The following is a 23856-nucleotide window of genomic DNA, read 5'->3' as shown; positions in this document are numbered from 1 at the left end:
ATGCTATCACATCTCCTCTAAGTCTCCTCTATTCCAGGCTGAACAGAATAAAGGTTGGCTCATGCCACACTGAATTGATTTTATTGATAAGATATATATTGGAAAGCAAACAACTCCTCGCAGCGCTTGATTTATAACACAAAGCACAACTACTTTATAATAGGATGATGGAACACTCCAAAAATATGAAACAAAGAAGCTGCATAAGAACCTGCAAAGGAGCCTTTTTTGATACTATACTACACCGAAATGTCTAAATGTTTCTTTGATTGTCCTTGAATTTGCCAGCCCCACATGCCATCCTTTCCTGACACACCAGCGTGGCACAGCAAATCCTTTGAGAACCACTGATATAGATGTTAAATGGTAAAGGGGGCGGAATCTGTTGCTCACCTTGTGATCTACTGCAAGTGAAAGGTGGCAGGGAAATTTGAGTGTATCTGTTGGGCAGAGATAGCCTGCTTTTGAGCTCAGAAACCAACCTCACACATTTCTACAGTTCAGGCCTTACAAAGTGTAAGAACTTGAAACGGTCAGCCCTGAATCTTACTCCCTTTTGGTCATTGGTTTTTGGGCCTCCCTGGTCCAAAGACAAATTATTGGTCCAACGCACCCTCAAGGATCTAGATCAAACAGGAATCCAGGCTTGTCGTTAAACTGCTCCAGGTGCTTAAACCTGTCCTCTAGGTGAGTATTGCAGCCTCTCCATTTGCAACAACCTTAGACAGCAAGTGCAAGAGAAAAATCCTCCTACATCTTCCAGTCCCTAAAGCCCACTGCTCCACACACCCATCAGAAGAAAAGAGCCATGCAGTTCTGCAGCAGCCATCCTAGATGATCCTTTGATGCAAGCGGCAGCTAAAAAAGCCAATGCAATTCTGGGCTGCATCAATAGGAGTATAGCATCTAGATCAAGGGAAGTTATAGTGCCACTGTATTCTGCTCTGGTCAGAACTCACCTGGAGTACTGTGTCCAGTTCTGGGCACCACAGTTCAAGAAGGACACTGACAAACTGGAACGTGTCCAGAGGAGGGCAACCAAAATGGTCAAAGGCCTGGAAACGATGCCTTATGAGGAACGGCTAAGGGAGCTGGGCATGTTTAGCCTGGAGAAGAGGAGGTTAAGGGGTGATATGATAGCCATGTTCAAATATATAAAAGGATGTCACATAGAGGAGGGAGAAAGGTTGTTTTCTGCTGCTCCAGAGAAGCGGACACGGAGCAATGGTTCCAAACTACAAGAAAGAAGATTCCACCTAAACATTAGGAAGAACTTCCTGACAGTAAGAGCTGTTCGACAGTGGAATTTGCTGCCAAGGAGTGTGGTGGAGTCTCCTTCTTTGGACGTCTTTAAGCAGAGGCTTGACAGCCATATGTCAGGAGTGCTCTGATGGTGTTTCCTGCTTGGCAGGGGGTTGGACTCGATGACCCTTGTGGTCTCTTCCAACTCTATGATTCTATGATTCTATGATTCTATGATTCCATAAGCAGTGCAGGAAAGATGGAGCTCCTAATGGACCGCTCCACCAGACTGTCTCTTAGGGAGAGATAGGAAGCAGGGCTCAAGGCTTCTGCTTTTGCCAGAGGCCAAGCTGAATCAGGCACCTCTTGGCCCTGAACTGGGCCAGTGGGCCATGATTGTCTAGAAACTGGTAAGGAGTTCTGGTTTTTGTTTTCCTCTTCCCTTCCTGTCCTTTTCCACTTGTGTGCTATGTTTGGTTTTTTAGTTTTTTGGTTTTTAAATTGTACATAAGCCACTCTGGGAGCCTTTTGGCTGAAAAACAGAGTACAACTAATCAAAACAATTTTAAAAATGTTTCTACTAACAGGTTTCGCCACACATTTTTGGGGTCCTGGGTGTTTTTTTATAGATTTGTTGTTCTTCTTGTTTATAAGGAGATCTGGTTTTCATTTTTGCCTTCCTTTCTTGTCCTTTTCCACTTGTGTGCCATGTTTTGTTTTGTTTTTTAAATTGTATGTAAGCTACTCTGGGGGCCTTTTGGCTGCAAAGCAGAGTACAACTGATATAAAGAATTTAAACAATGTTTCTACCAAGAGGTTTCTCCTCTCATCTTCTGGGTGTTGTTCTTGCTTGTGTTTATAACTTATGAATGATGGGATAAAGTAAATAATTTATGTGGGTGTGGGGGGGAAGCATCTAATAGGGGCAATGGACATAAAACTATGTGCATCACAATAACAAGCATGTTAAGCAAAATGCATCTAATAATGTGCAGACCAGGAGAAAAGCACACTGAAACGTTTCTTTCTTGGTAGGTATGGCAACTGCAGTCGAACTGAACAGTCCAACCAAAAGAGGCCGCATCAACCTGCACTATGGCCAAGCTGTTACCCGAAATTCCACTTCCTTTCTATCCAGGCGCCATGAAGTTGGGAGCAGCTTTTGTGAGATGAAGGGAAATCTGTTAATTGATATGGAAAGAGAACAGGATGAGAAAGATTGTTCTGCAGATAAATCTTGGGATGGTCTACAAGATGAATAAATTGCCTACGATGAGTTAAGAAAAAATGGCCTGGACGGTTCAGATGCTGACAGCTGCAGGAAATACCTGCTTGCAGCATTTCCCACTCAAATGCTCAAATGTGTGTTTCAGCATCTTTTTGGAACAACAACACTATAAATAAAGAGAACCTCCTTGTTCCATCCAAACTCGAGTGCCTTCTGCCTTAGAGTGCCTTCCCTTTGGCAGAGATCTCAGAAGAAACTGCAGCCATGAGGTTCCTTTACCTGAGCTTTGCTCTGGTCTTCATCTTCTTCCACGTTGTTGCAGGTAAGAGGGCACAGGGTGGGAGCATCTGCTGCAAATGCAGAAGGTCTCAGGTTGATTCCCAGGTATTTCCCTGGTCGGCAACACTTAAGACCTTCTGCCTGTCAGTGTAGACAGCTCTGAGCTTGATGGAACAACAGTCTGACTTGGCAGCTTCCTATCCTATCCAGCTGCTTAAAAAGGGGTGGGGAGGAAAGTATTTAAAAACCTATTTAATAATGAAATTGAATTTGAATACATGACTTTTGCAAAAGCAGCAATGTTCAGGATGCAGCCTTAGCAACCAGGAAATTCCATGGTGGTCATTTATATTGCTTGGAAAAGTTTGGAAAGTTAGTGTCCGTGATCCCCAAGTCCTTCCTAATTCCAGAGGTCCTGGATCTATGAAGAGTAAATATCTGATGAAGGATTCCATTGTAGACCTAACCCAGCAAGTTTCTTTGTTAAAGAATGCCCACAGTTGCCACCTCAGGACCCCATGAGCATAGCCAATGAAGAGATGGTGCCCACTGGGCAAATGGGTGGGCCTTACCCCCTCCTCACCTGGCTGGGAGCCAAGAAAGACTATAGCCAGCACAGTTGGGTGTGAGCTGAGCAAGACACATTGGCAACACTACTGGGGAGATTGCAAAAAATACCATTCTCAGAGAGGGCACAAATGTCAAGGTATTTCTGAAGCTCAGAACAGCTGTATTTCTGATTAGCAGATGTTAAAAGCAAAGGGGAAACTTCAGTGCAATGGAATGAAGTCTGACTCAGTCGCCAATTATGTGGGTCTGTGGGTGTATTATCTGCTCATTTTTCTCCCCTTCCATTAGCAATCTATGAAATTTAGGCTTGGCGGCTGTGCTGAAAAGATCTCAGGAGCAGTAATCATCATCATAATGTTATGATTTCTACACCAGCCAACTGGCTGGGTGCAGCTCAGGTTCAGGAATCAGCTGGAGTGTTTGCAGAGAAGGAGGACCGATCTGACCCTTGCTAATGTTGGCCAATGAAATAGTAGTTAGCAGGTATAGAGGCAGCAGAAGCCTGTAAAAGTTGGTCATCCCATTAAATATGCAGGGTTCTGGTTTGGAAAAAAAGTAGTTGTAACCCTTTTGCCCCCTTTAAACAAATTTATTTCCTTTCTCTTTTACACAGGGCAATTTGCTTGTGAACTATTAGGAGGAACTTGCGAATTCCCAGCAACTACAAACTGCATCTATGGAGAAATTACAGGGGTCTTCTGTGGCAACAACGGAACCTGCTGCAGGAGTAAGTGATATCCATTGAGTTGTTTGGGGGGGGGGTTGTTTTGTTTTTTTGCAAAATACATTAAAATGCAGTCAATAAATATTTATATAAAGAAAAAGGTAAAGGTAAAGGACCCCTGACAGTTAAGTCCAGTCGTGAATGACTCAGGGGTTGCAGCGCTCAGCTCGCTTTACTGGCCGAGGGAGCCCTCATTTGTCCACAGACAGTTTTTCCAGGTCATGCGGCCAGCAAGACTAAGCCGCTTCTGGTGAAATCTGAGCAGTGCACGGAAACGCCATTTACCTTCCCGCCGGAGTGCTACCTATTTATCTACTTGTACTTTGACATCAAATCAGGACTTCCCATGCCTGACAATGTAGACCAGTGAGATTCCACCATGAGCTCCCCAGCTAGCCTTGGGCAAACCACGCTTTCCGTCTCAGCCTCAATCTCCCCATCTGTACATAATAATGGGACATAATAATACTGACTTGCTGTTACAGAAGGCTCTGAATATTTATTTTTCCATTCATTCATTCATTCATTGCTTTTCTGTCCCACCTTTTCCCCAATGGAGCTCAAGGTGCCTTCTGTGGTTCTTCCTAATTTAATCCTCCCAACAACCCTGCGAGGCAGATCAGGCTAAAAGTGAGCGACTGGCCCAAGGCCACTCTGTGAGCCTTACGATGAGGCTGGATTTGAAGACTGGTCTCCCATTTCCTGGTCCAGGACCTCAGGCTCTCATACTTGGAAGTGCTCTTCCAAGGCTCAAAACAAAACGTCTGTCCAATGAATGTTTCTGTTTTGCACAAGAAGTCCTTTCTAATAATGACAATTTAATCCCCTCTCTTTTCCACAGATGAACCTCCATTGTGTAGACTCTCAGGAGGATTTTGCCAGGCCCCAAGGACTGAGAACTGTACCCTTGGAGAGATTACAAACATCTCCTGTGGTCCTAATGCACGCTGCTGTAGAGGTAAGTTATATCCATGACTTGGTGGTGCCACTTGTGCAAAAGTTTGCTCATTTTTAATCCTGTTTTCCTGATCTACACTCTACATCTTCACTGGAGAAAGCAGGGCTTTGCTAGTGCTAAAAAAAATAGTCACTGAACAGTTTCTGGATCAGAGTAGCTGATAATATGCTCAGGGCATATTAATTCTATTTTTAGAAGTAAAACGTTGGATTCAGTTTTGATGCAGCACTTCTAGGTTCTGCATCTTCTTTTAAGCATTAGAGCCTCAAGGTCTTCATCTGTGCACAGGGAATTTTGATGCCACAGATGTTCATATGGGTGCAAACTGTGCAGGCTGCTCTTCCCATGGGCAGTAAAAAATGGCGGCTCCTATCTAAGTGTCTGATCTAAGTCTGATCTGAGAGCCAGTGTGGTAAAGTGGTTAAGTGCGGTAGTCTCGTAATCTGTGGAACCGGGTTCGCATCTCCGCTCCTCCACATGCAGCTGCTGGGTGACCTTGGGCCAGTCACACTTCTCTGAAGTCTGTCAACCCCACTCACCTCACAGAATGTTTGTTGTGGGGGAGGAAGGGAAAGGAGAATGTTATCTGCTTTGAGACTCCTTAAAAAGGGAGTGAAAGGCGGGATATCAAATCCAAACTCTTCTTCTTCTAACTCTCGAAAATCTTAAGACAGCGCTGAGTAAGTGAGGATGAGCCAGCAGTCTGCTGCTGCTGAAGGAACACAAATATGATTTGGCAACAAAGATTCCCACTTCATTCTGCACTCACCAGAACTCAGCTGAAGTACAAAAATAATGTTGACCGGAGCATCAGTGAAATCAGGACTTCCCATGCTGGACAATCCAAGTCTGTGAGACTCCACCATGGACTCACCAGCTGGCCTATGGATAACCACACTTTCACTCTCAGCCTCAATCTCCCCATCAGCATTATGGGACATAAAAATACTGATTTGCCGTTACAGAAGGTTTTAATTAAATTCCTTCTCTTTTGCACAGATGAATCTCTACTGTGTAGACTCTCGGGAGGATTTTGCCAGGCCCCAAGGACTGCGAACTGTACCTATGAAGAGATTAGATTGATCTCCTGTGGTCCTAATGCACGCTGCTGTAGGGGTAAGTGATACCCATGAGTTGGTCCCACTCACGTGTGAATGTTTGCTCATTTTTAATCCTGTTTTCCTGATCTACACTCTGGATCTTCACTGGAGGAAGCAGAAGCAGGGCTTTTCTTGTGCTAAAGGGAATAGTGGTCAATCACTTTACAAATCAGGACATATTAACCCTATTTTTAGATGTCTAAATTTGGATTCAGTGCTGATGCAGCACTTCTAGGTTCTGCATCTTCTTTTAAGCATTAGAGCCTCAAGGTTTTCCTCTGTGCACAGGGAATTTTGATACCACAGGTATTTTGTATGGGTACAAACTGTGCAGGCTGCAATTCCCATGGGCAGCAAAAACTGGTGGCTCTTATCTAACTTTCCAGCTGGCCGTCTGCTGCACCACACACAATGGTGATACAGTGCTACCTCGGCTTAAGAACTTAATTAGTTCCAGAGGTCCGTTCTTAACCTGAAACTGTTCTTAACCTGAAGCACCACTTTAGTTAATGGGGCCTCCCGCTGCTACCATGCCACCGAAGCACGATTTCTGTTCTCATCCTGAAGCAAAGTTCTTAACCTGAGGAACTATTTCTGGGTTAGCGGAGTCTGTAACCTGAAGCATATGGAACCTGAAGCATATGGAACCCAAGGTACCACTGTAGTTAATTCTGCCTTTTAGAAATACTGGAGAAATGAATTGAAAAGCAACTGCAATCTGAGGCTGGAGATGAGAAATAATTTAATAGATCTATTCTAGCCTGTGGCCAGTTCTGAACCCACGTTTTAAAAAGGAAAACGACTGATTTGAGTGTCTCCTAAGTCAAGCGACCGGAAGGGTACAAGATTTGAAAGCTGTTTGTTTTGAAGAACATTGGAGGAGCTCAGCATGTTTAGCCTGGAGAAGAGAAGGTTAATTTTAGGGGGAGACATGATTGCAGCCTCTAAATATTTGCACGGCTGCCATGTGGAAGTTGTTCCAGAGGGCAGGACTAGAACCAAAGGGGTGGAAATGACAGAGAAGCAGGTTTTGAGGGACAATCTGTGAAGGATCTTGTTATTGAAGATCCTGCATTGAACAAGGGTTGTACTAGTTGATTTCCAGGTCATTTTTGGCTCTCCATCCAGCTGTTCACTCACTGAACTTTCTGCTAATAAATCACATTTTAGTAGGATTATTTTCTTCTCCAAATCTTCTTTTCTTTTCTAAAAAACCACACAAACTAATTTTTATTTAGGAAGGTTTATTTATTACTTCAATTTTTATCCTGCTCTTCTTCCCAAAGGAGACTTGGAAACAGATATCTCTAATCACTTCATATAGAAATATTCATATTAAACTCTTTTTAATTATGTTATTTATTTGATTTATATACCATCCTTCGTCAAAAGATCCCAGGGTGGTTCACGAGATAAACACAAAAGATAAAAGCACAGATCTATAAGGACAAAAAATTGAAAAGCGATTTTTGTTGCATGCCTTTTCTGATTATAAATTTCAGACCAGGGGCTGTTTTCTCTTCTTTTTTACAAATTGCTATCTGTAACTCCCGGTGAACTGTTACTTTGTTTTTGTTGTTTATTTTTTGCAAAAGAGATCAAAATACAATAGATAAATAAGGTCCCTCCTACAGTAGATAAATAAGGACCCTCTTAAGGTCCCTCTAAATACACCCATTCTGTCATGTAATTGACCAGAGCTTCAGTCAAATTAAGACTTTCTTCTCCATGCCTGTCCATCTAAATCACTGACCATATTTCTGTCTAGGACAAGGTGTCTGTTGGGTTCTGTGCTATAGTAAGCCTAGGAAAAATTGGGGCAAGAGGAGACAAGGTGCAGGCTGCCCTCTGAGGAATACAGCTCTAAAGCTGCTCAATCAAGGAACAAGCTGAATTGGGGGCTTTATGTTGTAGCATCAGCAGCCGAATAGAAAAACAACGTGGTGTAGGAGTTAGAGTGCTGGAGGAGGACCTGGCAGATCAGGGTTCTAGTCCCCACTTGGCCAAGAAGCTCACCTTGGGCCAGTCACTGCTTCTCAACCGAATCTACTTAACAGGGTGGTTGTGAAGATAAAATGGAGCTGAGAGAATTATATGTGCCATTGAGTTCCTTGGAAGAAAGGTGCAATATAAATATCAGAATAAAATATAAAAAAATAGTTAGCACCACCTTTCCTGCAAGATGCGGTGTCAATTTGAGGTTTCAGCCTTTGTCATCACCTCCTACATCAATGGAGTGTGGGATCCTCAGGTCTCCCTGTGTTTTCGAGTGGTGGAGTCCTCAAAGTCAGCGGCTGCCAGTGGCCCATCCTGACATCAAGGATGGGCCAGGGGATGTCAGCAGTGATGCTCCTCTGAGAGCTCTTCCGGGGCTGGGCCTGCATGTCCTCTTCCTTTCTGCTACAGATTCCTGAATTGCAGGGTGGGCTTAAATGTTCCTTTGAGTCTTTCCAGCACTATAAATCTTATCTCCTGAAGGTGACTCCAGGCTCCTGAAAGTGCAATCGATTACAGGTTTCCTTCTTTCTTTTATTCAGGACAATAATCAATGTAAGAGGAAATGGGGATTCTGCCAGGAGGAACTCACCAAACGCTGCCCATCTGGTCTAACTCTTCCTGCTTACTGTGGTTTCAATGCACAATGCTGTGCCCTTGAATGACATCAGTGAGCAGCCCACATCCATGGTTGAGAATGTCTGATGGCTACGCTGATTCTTCTGGATCTTTGCTTGTGGAAGTGGGCCTGATCAATCCATTTGTGAAGCAAGCAATGAAACAAAGATCAGTCTGTTCAGATGATCATCTAATTAAACACATATTAACCTGCAAATTTGAAATTGTATTTTTTTCATTTTTTAAAAAAAAAAGCATCTATGACTAAATATGACCCTCTTCCTGTGTAAGTTCATCATATCTGCCAAAGATTCCTCTTGACTGAAGTTCTCATCCCCAAGTCCCAGGAGGAGATAACTACAGCCAATGCTTTCCATGCACCCAGGCAGAGCTTGGGTTTCGCTGCCCAGTTGGTTATGTGAACACGGGTGGGATAGGCTGAACTCAACCCAGAATGGAGCCATGACCTGAGCTCATTATTCAGGAGCCACTGCCTTGTGGGTGCCCATAGGTCACTGGGAGTGGTATTTAATTCTGCTGAATGCACATCAGGTTTATTGATTTCTATGGGTGTACTCTTAGTGGGACTCAGAATTTTCTGAAGGGGTGTTTTCTGGAATTTTGAGAATGAAAGAAGGAACTCAGGGAGGTGCCAGGGAGAGGGTGGGATTGAAGAGTCGGGAAGGGTGATTGCTGCCTAGTGATCAAGATCCCAGATTCAATCATTGATCTGGGTCTTTCTTTTCAACTTTAATTTACATACATTAATTCATAACATAGCCAAGTATAAAATAAAATAGAAGCAGAAAAGAAAATTTAAAGTTCAACACATAGGAACACATATCCATGCCACTTTCAATTTATTTGTTTAGACATTTCTATCCCAACTTTCCCCAAAGAATTCAAGGCAATGTACATTGTTTTCTCCCATGAGCCCATGTCTCCAAGGTTTTGAACAATACCACGCTTGTGCCTTTGTCACCACTACCTAAAAGGCCCTCTGCCTGCTTCCCTGTAACCTCGCATCTCCCAATGAAGGAACCGCTGTTTATGTTAGGAAACCAGGTTGGGGCAGTGGGCACTGAAATGGACTGAGGAGGGCGTATTTGGGTGGGGTGGGGAGATAGTGTCGGTGGCTACCTTGAGTGGGCTCAGCTCATCCTCATGCTGCTTATAATTTCCTCCCCTTCTCCCTTTGGCTTCAACCCACGCAGAATAAACCAGGGCTTGTGGGAATTGCAGTTCATGGATGATGGGAATTGTAGTCCAACAACATTCAGAGGGTCACAGATCCACTATGCCTAATGTCAAGTCAAGATTGCTTATCCATCAGCAGTTCTGATTCAACTGGGACATCCCGGAATTACAGAAGCTATCCCAGTTTCTGATTGGATGTCCCAGTTTTTGTCCTGAGCTCCCTCGACAGTCAGCTGGCTCTTGTGAGAGCTCAGCACCCAAAGACAAATGTCTTTGGCAAAAAAAAAAAAAAAAAGGCAGCTGCGCTTTAGTCCGTGGAAGCAGAGGAGGAGGGGGAGCTGCTGGTGATGCAAGTCAGGCTGCCCCCACTGGACTCAGTTGCCATGCTTCCTCTGCCCAGTGCTGCCCCCACTGGAGGAGGAGGAGACCACACCAACAGGGGGCTGAAGATGGGAAGCCCCAGCTCATTTGCCTGGGAGTATGGCACTGAAAGAAGCACATCCCAAGTTTAACTAGCAGAATGTTGGAGGGTCTGAAATTTTGTTATCTAACAATCCATCCATGTTCCCTGTGCTAAGGCTTGTGTGATGGGATGAAGAGCTGCTTGTGTGTAAATTGCAATCCCTCAGAGTTTGAACAGCTTCTCAAACCTCTGCCTGTGACGGAGCCCCTCCAGCATGGCTGCGTCAGTCGCTAGCAGAATCCGAAAGTGGTTGCTTTCGGAAACGTTTCCAACATAAAAGCTCCTTAACGGAAACACGTCTTCTGGCCTCTCTGCGTGACAGTTTCCGGCGAGGAACGGGTGTCCCTATAGGAGGTTCTGAGACATCCCCACTATTTTCACTGGAAGCATCTCTGAGCCATTCCTCCGACTCTCCTTCCCTTGACATTCCTGTTCGCCCCCTACTGGTTCCTTCTTCAGGTGTTACGTCTCCCTTTACCTCAGAGAGCCTTGGCACCTCCGGTGCTGCCGATGGCAGTTCCCTGACATCCACCTCCCCTCCAGGGCCCCCTTCACCCTCTCCCGTCTCCTCCCCTACAGTTTGGGAGGGGGTAAAACCCCGGAAGGAACCTTCCTCATCGTCTGAGGTTTCGAACACCTTTCTCCACTTGTTGCGGTTCCTAGTCTCTCGGTACTCCTCGTCGTCTGAGTCCGTTCCTTCTTCCAACTCCGACTCCGCGAATCCTTCCAGTTCCTCTTCCTCGTCTGTGGTGCCGAAATACTCCCTCCTAAACCTTGCTGCCGGCTGTGGTTTCCTCGGGAATCTTTGGTGGAACGTTTCTGTTAAAACCTCGTCATTGACCTCCTCTGCTGTCACCCAAGTGTTTTCTGACTCCGGTTCCCCTTCCCACGCCACTAAATACTCCACCTGATTGCCCTTCCACCTGGAATCGAGGATTTCCGCTACATGGTTACTGCTCTCCCTCTCTTCCAAGACTGGTCCCCTGGTGTGCTCCCCTTCACCTCCCCCCTTGTACGGTGACAGTAATGACCTGTGGAACACTGGATGCAATTTCATGTGGTTGGGTAACCGGAGTTTGAAAGCCACTGGGTTGACCTGCTGAATGACCTCAAAGGGTCCCAATCTCTTGGGTCTTAATTTCTTACAACCCCCTTTGAACGGCAACCCTTGGGTGGACAACCACACCTGATCCCCCACCCTTATGGTTTCACCTTCCCTCCTGTTCTTGTCTGCCTGCTTCTTATATTGAGCCTTGGCCCTTTCTAAGTTGAGCTGAAGCTGACGATGGATCGCTTCCATCTCTTCTACAAAATGTTCGGCCGCTGGGACGCTCCATCTCTCGCCTCCCTCCCCCGGGAATGCCCTGGGGTGACACCCGTAATTGGCCAAAAAGGGGCTCATCCCTGTGGACACATGCTCCGCATTGTTGTAGGCAAATTCTGCCAGCGCCAGCTTTTCGACCCAATCATTCCCTCTGTCATTGACATAACACCTCAGATATTGTTGGAGGATGCCATTTGCTCTTTCCGCCTGCCCGTTGGTTTCAGGATGCCGGGCCGTCGAAAAATTGACCTCCACGTGCAGCAAGCTCATGAGCTTCCTCCAGAACCTGGAAGTAAATTGTTTCCCGCGGTCCGAGACAACCCTCAAGGGGGCGCCATGCAGCCGGAAGATGTGTTCTACAAACAACTTCGCTGTTTCTTCCGCTGTGACTGCATGTGAACATGCTACAAAGTGGCACATCTTAGTTAACAGGTCCACTACTACCATGATGGCCGTCTTCCCTTTGGATTTGGGCAGATCCGTCATAAAATCTATTGATACCGCCTCCCAAGGCCGTTCTGGCGTGGGTAGTGGTTCCAATAACCCTGCCGGCGCCCTTCTTTCCCCCTTGGCCCTCTGGCATTGGTCACACCCTCTTACATACTCCTTTACATCTTCCCTCACCTTGGGCCACCAAAACTCCCTGGTGACCATCCACATGGTCTTGTGTTGTCCAAAATGTCCCGCCGTGGGACTATCATGCAACTGCTTGAGTACCCTCCCTCTCAATTCACCTTCTGGTATATACAGTGCCCCTTTGTAATACAATGCCCCATTTCTTTCTTCAAAACCCTCCGGGCTCTCACCCTCTCCCCTGAGGCCTCTGAGCTTATTTTGGGCATATTCGTCAGTTTCCGTTTCTTCTACCAGCTCTCGTCTCCCCACCAGCGCCGCCCCACACACCCAGCGGTCCTCAGGAATGACATGTCTTTCTTCGCTTGCCCCCTCCCCTTCCAAGTACTCTGGTTTGCGTGAGAGAGCGTCCGCCCTGACGTTCTCTGGGCCTGGGACATAACAAATCTCGAAGTGGAATTTGGAAAATTCCTGTGCCCATCTCACTTGTCGTTGGTTGAGTACTCGAGCTGTTCTCCAATACTCCAAATTCTTGTGGTCGGTGCACACTTGCACCTTGTGTTGTGCCCCAATCAATAAATGTCTCCACCTCCAGAACGCTTCGTGAATGGCAAGTAGTTCCCTGTCATACACCGTGTAGTTCCGCTCGGACTTATTCAGCTTCCTCGAGAAAAAGGCACACGGTCTCCACTCCGACGTATTTCTTCCCGGCTGAAGAAGCACAGCCCCCACCGCTCTGTCTGACGCGTCTGTCTCCACCCTCATGGGCTTCTGTAGGTCCACATGCAGAAGTTGTTCTTCCGAAGCGAAAGCCCTTTTCAGTTCTTCAAAAGCTCTCTCCGCCTCCGCCGTCCAAACAAATTTCTTCTTGCTACTGAGGCAGTCGGTGATGGGCGCCGTCAAGTGTGCAAAATTCTTGATGAACTTCCGATAAAAGTTCCCAAACCCCAGGAATCTTTGCACATCCTTCTTGGTTTTCGGTGTCTTCCATTCCAGCACCGCCTGGACCTTGCCTGGATCCATGGCCAATCCTTGGTCTGACAGGCGGTACCCCAGGAATTCCACCTCCTTGGCATGAAACTGGCACTTCTCCAGTTTCACCCACAGCTGATTGGCTTGCAGCCGGCCCAACACTTCTCTCACGTCCCTCACATGCTGCTCTTCATTTTCCGAATACACCAACACGTCATCCAAAAAGGCCACACAATTCTTGTAGAGCAACGGCCCCAGGACGTGGTTGATAAAACTTTGAAAACATGCGGAGCCGGCTTGGAGACCGAAGGGCATTACGAGGTATTCAAATGCTCCCAAAGGGGTGAACATGGTGGTCTTCCATTCATCCCCCTTCCTTATTCGTATCAGATTATACGCCCCCCGCAGGTCCAGTTTTGTAAAAATCTTCCCCTTCCTCACCCTGGTCAGAATGTCATCAATTCGGGGCATAGGAAAGGCCAGGGGTTCCGACACGGCGTTTAGGGCCCTGAAATCCACTACAAGTCTCGGCTTATCTGTGTTTTTTTTGTCCACAAAAAACACTGGGCTGCCCCCCACCGCTCGGGACTCTCTGATGAAACCCCTCTTCAGGTTTTTGTCAATGAACTCCCTCAGCTCCTGCATCTCCCTGTCTGACATGGCGTACAGCTTGCCCACTGGGAGTTGAGCCCCAGGGAGTAGGTTGATTTGACAGTCAAAGGGTCTATGCGGCGGCAGTTTGTCCGCTTCTCTTTCGCTAAATACGTTGCTCAGATCTGCATATTGCGGAGGCACCTCCCCTTGCTTCATTACCTCCATCCCAGCTAAGGTGAGCTTGGCTCCCCCTGGATCCTTTCCCTGCTTGCAGTGTTCTAGGCAATGCGCTGACCCAAAGGAGACCACCCTCTGGTGCCAGCCCACTAGAGGATCGTGTAGTGCCAGCCAGCTCATCCCCAAAATTATGGGAGCTCCTCCCAAGGTGGCCACATTAAACGCTATCCTCTCGGTGTGCCTTGCCACCCTCATTATCATGGGGACTGTCTGTTGGTTCACTTCTCCTCCCAACAACTCTCTGCCATCAATCGTGGTTACCTGCAGGGGTTTACTTAAGGGGAGGGTTTGTATCTGGTGCTCAGCTGCGAACTCCTTACTCATGAAATTACAGGAGCTGCCTGAATCCAGCAGGGCCTTGATCTGTAGGGGGTGTCCGTTTGGCAGCTCTAGCAACACCTCTATCACTAGAGCAGGTCTGGGAGGTTCTGGTGCGGGCACTCTCACTGCTTTTGAGCCTGGCTGCTGTGCCCCGACGGCAGCCAGGCGTTGGCTTTTACTTGCTCTGTGCTTTCCTCCTCCTCTCCCCCAACAGCTCCTGCCATGCCTTGCCATTCCTTTCTCCGTGGACAGACTCTGGCAAAGTGTCCTGGCTGTTGGCAGAGATAGCATTTCTTCCCGCCCTTTCCCTCTTTCTTCCGCCCTTCACCGATGTTTGAAACTGTGCGCGCACGCGCTGTTCCCACTTCCATCGGCTCTGCCGGCGGGAAAGGCTGCTCTGGAATGTCTGGAATGCGGAGCTCCCTCCAACGTTCTCCTTTCCCCTCCCGCTTCTCCAAAGCCCTCGCTTCCTGGCGCGCTCCTATGGCTAGCGCGGCTTTAGTCAGCTGGTCCATAGACTCTGCTCTGGGGTTCCGGGAAAGTTCATCTTTCAAGGACGAAGACAGACCTTCTTCGAAAAGCATTTGAATGGGCTCAGAAGACAAGTCCCACCCCAATCAATGAATCAACATAGTGAACTCAGTCCAGTACTCACGGACAGTCCTGTTTCCCTGTTTGCAAGCCATTAACTGCCTTCGCACCCCTCCCTGCTCAATGTCACTGGAAAACATCAGGTCCATGGCACGAAAAAACTTCATCGCGTCCTTTAGGATCTCATTATTTGCTGCCATCAAGGGTCTAACCCAGTCTTTCGCCCCTGATTCGAGATGGCTAATTACAAAAGCCACTCGCGATTCCTCATCAGGGAAGTCATCGAATTGCAGATTGAGAGCATATTGCATCTCTGTCCTAAAGGCATGGTAGTTCCTGGGGTCCCCCCCAAATTTCTGCACCAATCCTGGCATCTTTCTGTTGAGTGGGGTGGCTTTCTCCCTCCCCCTCTCTGCATCCTGAGCCCTCCTTTCTTCCAGCCTCGCCGTCTGCAAGGCAAGCTGGATTTCCAACGTCCTATACCTTTCCTCCAGGCTTGGACCTCCTCCAGCTGCCCCTCCGGTTCCTGCTGGTTCGCTCATGATGCCTCTCCCTGGCACAAGCTAGCTGTCGGTGACTTTCGGATTGCTGTGATGGGATGAAGAGCTGCTTGTGTGTAAATTGCAATCCCTCAGAGTTTGAACAGCTTCTCAAACCTCTGCCTGTGACGGAGCCCCTCCAGCATGGCTGCGTCAGTCGCTAGCAGAATCCGAAAGTGGTTGCTTTCGGAAACGTTTCCAACATAAAAGCTCCTTAACGGAAACACGTCTTCTGGCCTCTCTGCGTGACAGTTTCCGGCGAGGAACGGGTGTCCCTATAGGAGGTTCTGAGACATCCCCACTATTTTCACTGGAAGCATCTCTGAGCCATTCCTCCGACTCTCCTTCCCTTGACATTCCTGTTCGCCCCCTACTGGTTCCTTCTTCAGGTGTTACGTCTCCCTTTACCTCAGAGAGCCTTGGCACCTCCGGTGCTGCCGATGGCAGTTCCCTGACAGCTTGGTTGTCTGACAGAAATTCCAGTAAACTGGGCAAGCCTCGGGATTGTCTTAGTTTAGAAACACTGATGTTATGTACTGAGTTGAATAGGATCCAAAAGGTAGCAGTCTGATTGGTCCTAGAACAATAGGATTCAGAATGCAGCAGTCTGATTGGTCCTAAAACAATGCAGCAGTATGATTGGTCCACAGGGGCCACCCAATCCAGCTCCAGGTGGAAGTGAATCCACAACCTGATTGACCTACAGGAGAATCCCAGAATTAGCCATTCATGGGCGGCCCATTGTTTAAAGAATGTATATAAAGCAAATACTTTCATTCCTCACTACTATGAGCTGAATAAAGAGCATGAAATCCACACTCGACTCCGAGTAGATTTCAACTGAACGGAACAGAAAGCTGGATTCCAGAAACAGCTGAACCAACCGTTTGCCAAATTTATTTCCAGATCTTCTGTTATGGTTCCTGGTGCACAGAGACATTGGAGGACAGCCAATGCTAGCCCTGCTCAAGATATTCTATAAATTGCATAAAGTCGGTATTGTTTCATATAAGTAACAGTGACTTTATTTATTCAGCTAAGAACTATCAGATCCATATTTGCACAGGGTCAATTAGATATTTAGGTATAATCATACCAATGGATATTACCGAATTAGTAGCATGTAATTCAAACAAAGTAATCCAGGAGTTTTCTTTTCATATTAATAGAGGGGAGTCATTTAACCTGCCCTTATGCAGAAGGGTTAATACTCTCAAACGAACATTATTCCCAGAATAAGCTATAGTGGGAGTAGAATTCCAGGTCATATAATTGGTAAATATTTCCAGAAAATGAATATCTTAATTAGGAAATGTCTATGGGGTTCTGCAACTCCAAGAATATCCTTGCTAAAAATGCAATTATTAATTAAAAAACGAGGATTTGGCATTCGAGAAGGATATTGACCAGAGGGACAGAGGAGGGCTGTCAAATGATCAAGGCTCTGGAGACCAGGCCTTATGTGGAAGACGGCTGAAGGAGTTGGGTATGTTGTTAGAGGGGGATTTTCCACTGGGGGCAGATGACAGAGACTGACTCCATGAGACAGGTGTAAAACCAAACCAAATAAAGACTATTTCAAAACAACAAACAGCAAAGCTTCTGGGTGTTTTTCTCTGCAGGCAGAGTTCAAACTGCAGCTTTTCTCCTTTTGTAGTCATGGTCAGCTGTATCCAATCAGCCCAGACTTACAGAAACTGTTCTTAAAGGTACAAACATCTTTACTGTTTCTGTGCGGAATGTTTCTTTCCCAACATATGTTGAGCCTGCTAATGAGGAGACTGAGAGGCGATATGATAGCCAGCTTCAAATATCACAAGGGCTGTCACATGGAAGAGGGAGCAAGCTTGTATGGACTCTAACCAATCGGTTCAAGTTACGAGAAAAGAATTTAAACAATGTTTCTACTAACAGGTTTCTCCTCTCACCTTCTTGGTGTTGTTCTTGTTTGTGTTGATAACTTATGAATGATGGGATAAAGTAATTAATTTATGTGGGTGTGGGGGGGGAAGCATCTAATGGGGGCAATGGGCATAAAACTATATGCATCACAATATCAAGCATGTTAAGCAAAATGCATCTAATAATGTGCAGACCAGGAGAAAAGCACACTGAAACGTTTCTTTCTTGGTAGGTATGGCAACTGCAGTCGAACTGAACAGTCCAACCAAAAGAGGCTGCATCAAACTGCACTTAGGGCCAAGCTGTTAACCGAGATTCCACTGCCTTTCTATCCAGGCGCCATGAAGTTGGGAGCAGCTTTTGTGAGATGACGGGAAATATGTTAATTGATATGGAAAGAGAACAGGATGAGAAAGATTGTTCTGCAGATAAATCTTCGGCTCATCTGCAAGATGAATAAATTGCCTAGGATGAGTTAAGAAAAAATGGCCTAGATGGTTCGGATGCAGACAGCTGCAAGAAATACCTGCTTGCAGCATTTCCCACTCAGATGCTCAAATGTGTGTTTCAGCATCTTTTTGGCATGGCAACACTATAAATAAAGAGAACCTCCTTGTTCCATCCAAACTCAACTGACTTCTGCCTTAGAGTGCCTTCCCTTTGGCAGAGATCTCAGAGGAAACTCCAGCAATGAGGTTCCTCTACCTGAGCTTTGCTCTGGTTTTCATCTTCTTCCACGTTGCTGCAGGTAAGAGGGCAGCTCAAGCTCAGGTAGGGGAGCATCTGCTACAAATGCAGAAGGTCTCAGGTTGAGTCCCAGGTATTTCCCTGGTCAGCAACACTTAAGACCTTCTGCCTGTCAGTGTAGACAGATATGAGCTTGATGGAACAACAGTCTGACTTAGCAGCTTCCTATCCTATCCAGCTGCTTAAAAAGGGGTGGGGAGGAAAGTATTTAAAAACCTATTTAGTAATGAATTTGAATTTGAATACCTGGCTTTTGCAAAAGCAGAAATGTTCAGGATGCTGAATGAGCCACAAGGCAGGTTCCATGGTGGTCATTTTTATTTATTTTTTATAATAATTTTTTATTCATTTTCCAAACATTTTTATACAATCAACTCATATTAACTCTCACATTCATCAGTTTTTGACTTCCCTCAGTTTCTCTGCCAATCTTTCATTAAGATTTCTCTTGTTAACGCATTTCTAAACTTATTATTGCCTTTAACCATTCCTCTTCCTTTCTCCTACTTTCTTTTTTACATTTTTTTCTTAATTTTTCACAGAGACTCTTCAAAACCAACAAGCATTATCTGTGCATCACATATGCTTTTCAGATAATCTGTAAATTTCCCCCAGTCATCGATAAACTTTTGGTCTTTCTGATATCGGATCTTCCCAGTCAATTTATCCAATTCCGCATATTCAGTCAGTTTCATTCTCCATTCTTCCACAGTTGGAATTTCTTCCTGCTTCCATCTTTGTGCCAGAAGTATTCTTGCAGCTGTTACAGCATATTAGAAAAGTTTACAATCTTTTCTATTAATTTCATTACCTACCAATCCTAATAAGAAGGCTTCTGGTTTTCTAACAAATGTATATCTCAACATCTTTTTCAATTCCTTATATATCATTTCTCAGAAGCCTTTCACCTTTTTGCATTCCCACCACATATGATAGAAAGTTCCTTCTTTTTCTTTACATTCCCAACACTTGTTACATGTTTTATACATTTTAAATAATTTAACTGGTGTTATGTACCATCTATATACCATTTTCATTACATTTTCCTTCAATGCGGTACACGCCGTAAATTTTAACCTTTCATTCCATAATTTCGTCCAATCATCATATTGTATATTATAACCAAAGTCTCTGGCCCAATGTATCATTACTGATTTCACCTCTTCATCTTTTGTATGCCATTCCAACAACATTCTATACATTTTAGACAAATTTTTATACTCATTATTCAATACCTCTATTTGAAATTTTGATTCTTTCCCTTCATATCCACACATTTTACAGTCTTTTTTAAACATTTCACTAATCTGGTAGTAGTGTAACCAATCATAAACAAATTCTTTCACCTCTTCATAAGTCTTCATTTTCCATTTCCCCCCCTCTCTTTCTATCAATTCTCCATAAGTTATCCACCTCCCCCTCATGTTTATCTTTTTCACACTCATCACTTCCAATGGTGAAAGCCAATGGGGGAGTCTTGGTTCCAACAAATTTTTATACATCTCCCACACCTCTGTCAATGATCTTTGGAAGATGTGGTTTTCAAAGCCTTTATGAATTTTTTTCTTTTCATACTACAGATATGCATGCCACCCGAATCTATTATCAAATCATTCTAAATCTAACAACTCTCCATTCACTAATTTAATCCATTCCTTTAACCAACAGAGGCATGATGCTTCATAATATAGTTTCAAGTCTGGCAGGGCGAAGCCACCTCTTTCTCTCGCATCTGTTAATAACTTAAACTGAATCCTTGGCTTCTTGCCCTGCCAGATGTATCTTGAAACTATTTTTTGCCATTCTTTGAAGATTGATGCCCCTTTAATTATCGGTAGTGATTGGAATAGAAATAACATCCTTGGCAGCACACTCATCTTTATCGTAGATATCCTTCCCCAAAAAGATAGCTTCAATCTTCCCCACACCTCCAGATCCCTTTTTATCCCATTCCAAACAGGTACATAGTTATTTTGAAACAAATCGATATTCTTGGGGGTTAACCATACTCCTAAATATTTCACTTTGTTCACCACTTCCAGCCCTGTACTTTGTTGCATTTCCTCTATTAAATCTTGGTCCATATTTTTCGCAATAATTTTAGTCTTTCTTTTGCTTAAATAAAAACCTGCAACTTGACCAAATTGTTCTATTTCTTCTAGGATTCTTTTAACACTTCCCGCTGGCTCTTCTACCATCATTACAAGATCGTCCGCAAATGCTTTGACTTTATACTCATTTTTCCCTACAGACACCCCTTTTATTTCTTTATTTTTTCTTATTGATTTTAGCAAAACCTCCAGCACCAAGATGCATAATAATGGTGATAATGGGCATCCTTGTCTTGTACCCTTTGTTATTTTAATGTCTTCCGTTGTATAATTGTTTACTATCAACTTCACTTTTTGCTCTGTATATATTGCCTTTATTCCATTAAAAAATTCCGTACCTACGTCCATATGTTCCAATTTTTATAACATAAAATTCCATGATATATTGTCAAAGGCCTTTTCCGCATCCACAAAGATTAACATGGCTTGTTTCTCATTCCTGGCATTCAGATATTCTATTATATTTATTATATTTATTATATTATCTTTCATCTGTCTGCCAGGAAGGAAACCCGCCTGATCCTTATGCATAAGATCTTGCAGTACTTTTTTCATTCTCTTTGCTAATATGCTTGCAAAGATTTTATAATCAGTGTTCAACAGCGAAATAGGCCTATAATTTTTAACTTGCGTTAAGTCCGATTCTTGTTTTGGGATAAGTGTAATTAAGGCTTCTTTCCAAGTTTCCGGTATTTCCCTATTCTTCAAGATATTGTTTACAACTTCTTTCAGTGGTACAAGTAGGGTGCTTCTCATTTCCTTATAGTATCTAGCTGTGAATCCATCTGGTCCTGGGGCTTTCCCCTTTTTCAATTCGCTTATCGCCTCTTTAATTTCTTCAATTTCAATTGGGGCATTCAAGTTATCTTTCTTCTCCGTCGGGATCTTCTGCACTTCTTTTTCCTTTAAGAATCTTTCTCATATTATTCTTTTCTTTGTTTTTATACAGTTGTCTATAAAAGTCCAGGAATCCTTTTCTAATTTCTTTCGGGTCTTCTATTTCCGTACCTTCAATGATGATTTTGTTTACTGTATTCTGCTCTTTTCTTTTCTTTATCTGCCACGCCAGCCAATTTCCTGATTTATTCACAAATTCAAAATTTCTTTGTTTCATTCTTTTTATATTCCCTTCTACTTCCTTGTTTATTATCATTGCAAACTGTGTTTGTAACGTCTTTATGTTTTGTCTTATCTTTTCGTTATTTGGGGTTTTTTTATCAATTTTTGTCCATTCTCCATTATTTGTCTCAATAGTTCCTTTTTATTCTTTTCCCTATTTTTATTTTTCAGGGCATTTTGTTGAATGAAAAAGCCCCTCATCACGGCTTTGCTGGCATCCCAGACCGTACTCATTTTTGTTCCCTTATTACAGTTATTTACAAAATATTCCGACAGGTTCTTTGGAGCATTTTCTACTACTTTCTGATCATCTAGAAGATAGTCGTTTATTCTCCATCTAAACGTTCTTTCTTCAAAACATTTTAGTTCAAATTTTATTGCACTATGGTCCGAAATCACTCTTGGTTGAATTTCAATCTTTGAGATTCTTGGAGTTAATTCATTTGAGACCCACACCTGGTCTATTCTTGACATGGACTGGTTTGGTTCTGAATAAAACATGAATTGTTTCTCCAGTGGGTGTCTAAGTCTCCAAATGTCAATCAAATTACAATTCTTAGTCATTGAGAAAAAAGTCTTAGGTAATTTCCCATCTTTGCTCACCCTGTTGTTCTCAGTCTGTCCATTTCCATTGACACCACTCCATTCAGGTCTCCCATTATTATAATTTTCTGATTCATATATTCAAACAGTCATTCTTCTAAGTTTTTATAAAATTCTGTCTTGTTTCCATTTGGTGCATCAATCCCGACAATTATTATTTTTTCTCCTTGCCACTTAATTTGAACTGCCATAACTCTGCCTTCTTCATCTTTAAAAATTTGTTGAGCTTCAATTTTTTTTTTCTGATGTACAAAACTACTCCTCTTTTTTTACTCCTATCCGAAGATATAAATTCATTTCCCAGTCTTTTATTAATTAAAAAAAATTTATGTCTTCTTGCTTCGTGAGTTTCTTGTAGACAAATGATATCCAAATTTTTCTTTTTAAAATGTTGTTCGACTTTATTTCGTGTTTTGTTATCATTAATCCCATTAATATTCCAAGTCCATAACTTTAGCAGGGTTCTGGTTTGGAAAATTAGCCCCCCCCCCCCCTTAAACAAATTTATTTCCTTTCTCTTTTACACAGGGCAACTTGGATGTGAACTATTAGGAGGAACTTGCCAATTCCCAGCAACTACAAACTGCACCTATGGGAAAATTAGAGGGGTCTCCTGTGGCAGCAACGGAACCTGCTGCAGGGGTAAGTGATATCCATTGAGTTGTGTTTGTTTGTTTTTTGCAAAATACATTAAAATGCAGTAAATATATATATATATAAACAAAAAGGTAAAGGTAAAGGACCCCTGGCAGTTAAGTCCAGTCGTGAACAACTCTGGGGTTCGGTGTTCAGCTAGCTTTACTGGCTGAGGGAGCCCTTGTCTGTCTGCAGACAGTATTTCCAGGTCATGTGGCCAGCATGACTAAGCTGCTTCTGGTGAAATCTGAGCAGCACATGGAAACACCGTTTACCTTCCTGCAGGAGCGGTACCTATTTATCTACTTGCACTTTGACGTCAAATCAGGACTTCCCATGCCTGACAATATAGACCAGTGAGATTCCACCATGAGCTCCCCAGCTGGCCTTGGGCAAACTTTCCGTCTCAGCCTCAATCTCCCCATCAGTACATATTAATGGGACATAATAATACTGACTTGCTGTTACAGAAGGCTCTGAATATTTATTTTTTTCTTCATTTATTCCTTCATTGCATTTATGTCCCACCTTTTCACCAATGGAGCTCAAGGAGCCTTCTGTGGTTCTCCCTAATTTATTCCTCCCAACAACCCTGTGAGGCAGATTAGGCTGAGATTAAGTGACTGGTCCAAGGCCACTCTGTGAGCCTTCTGATGAAGCTGGATTTGAAGGCTGGTCTCCCATTTCCTAGTCTAGGACCTCAGGCTCTCATACTTGGAAGTGCTATTCCAATGTTTAAAACAAAAAGCCCGTCAAATTAACGTTTCTGTATTGCACAAGAAGTTCTCTCAAAAGATGAAAATCTACTTCCCTCTCTTTTGCACAGATGAACCTCCATTGTGTACACGCTCGTGTGGATTTTGCCAGGCCCCAAGGACTGAGAACTGTACCTTTGGAGAGGTTCCAAATGTCTCCTGTGGTCCTGATGCACGCTGCTGTAGGTGTAAGTGATATCCTGATTTCCTCATCTACACTCTACATCTTCACTGGAGAAAGCAGGGCTTTGCTTGTGCTAAAGGAAATAATCACTGAACAGTTTCTGGATCAGAAACTGGGCATATTAATTCTATTAATTAATATTAATTAATTAATTCTATTTTTAGAAGTAAAAAGTTGAATTCAGTTTTGATGCAGCACTTCTAGGTTCTGCAACTTCTTTTAAGCATTAGAGCCTCAGGGTTTTCATCTGTGCACAGGGAATTTTGATGCCGCA

General features: G+C 44.0%; 1 protein-coding gene and 2 long non-coding RNA genes across 4 annotated transcripts in view; 2 read left to right on the top strand and 1 right to left on the bottom strand.

The window, feature by feature from the left end:
* BLK (BLK proto-oncogene, Src family tyrosine kinase) overlaps positions 1–23856 on the bottom strand; it is an 819573-nt gene that overhangs the window by 385402 nt on the left and 410315 nt on the right. The window lies entirely within an intron of this gene.
* Positions 2509–23856, top strand: part of LOC310674015 — a 41892-nt gene continuing 20544 nt past the window's right edge. For both annotated transcript variants that reach the window (XR_014509314.1, XR_014509315.1), the window contains exons 1-2: positions 2509–2792; positions 22536–22649. This is a non-coding gene — a long non-coding RNA (uncharacterized lncRNA). The remainder of the gene's footprint in view (positions 2793–22535; positions 22650–23856) is intronic.
* On the top strand, positions 6018–8931 carry LOC310674062. The gene is made up of 2 exons (XR_014509370.1): positions 6018–6117; positions 8639–8931. It is a non-coding gene; the product is annotated as an uncharacterized lncRNA (long non-coding RNA).

The sequence above is a fragment of the Podarcis tiliguerta genome, assembly GCF_965153285.1.
Source record: "Podarcis tiliguerta genome assembly, chromosome: 3".
In the NCBI taxonomy this organism is placed as follows: Eukaryota; Metazoa; Chordata; class Lepidosauria; order Squamata; family Lacertidae; genus Podarcis; species Podarcis tiliguerta.
The sequence above is the reverse complement of the archived record's forward strand: the minus strand, read 5'-3'. Positions and strand labels throughout refer to the sequence as shown.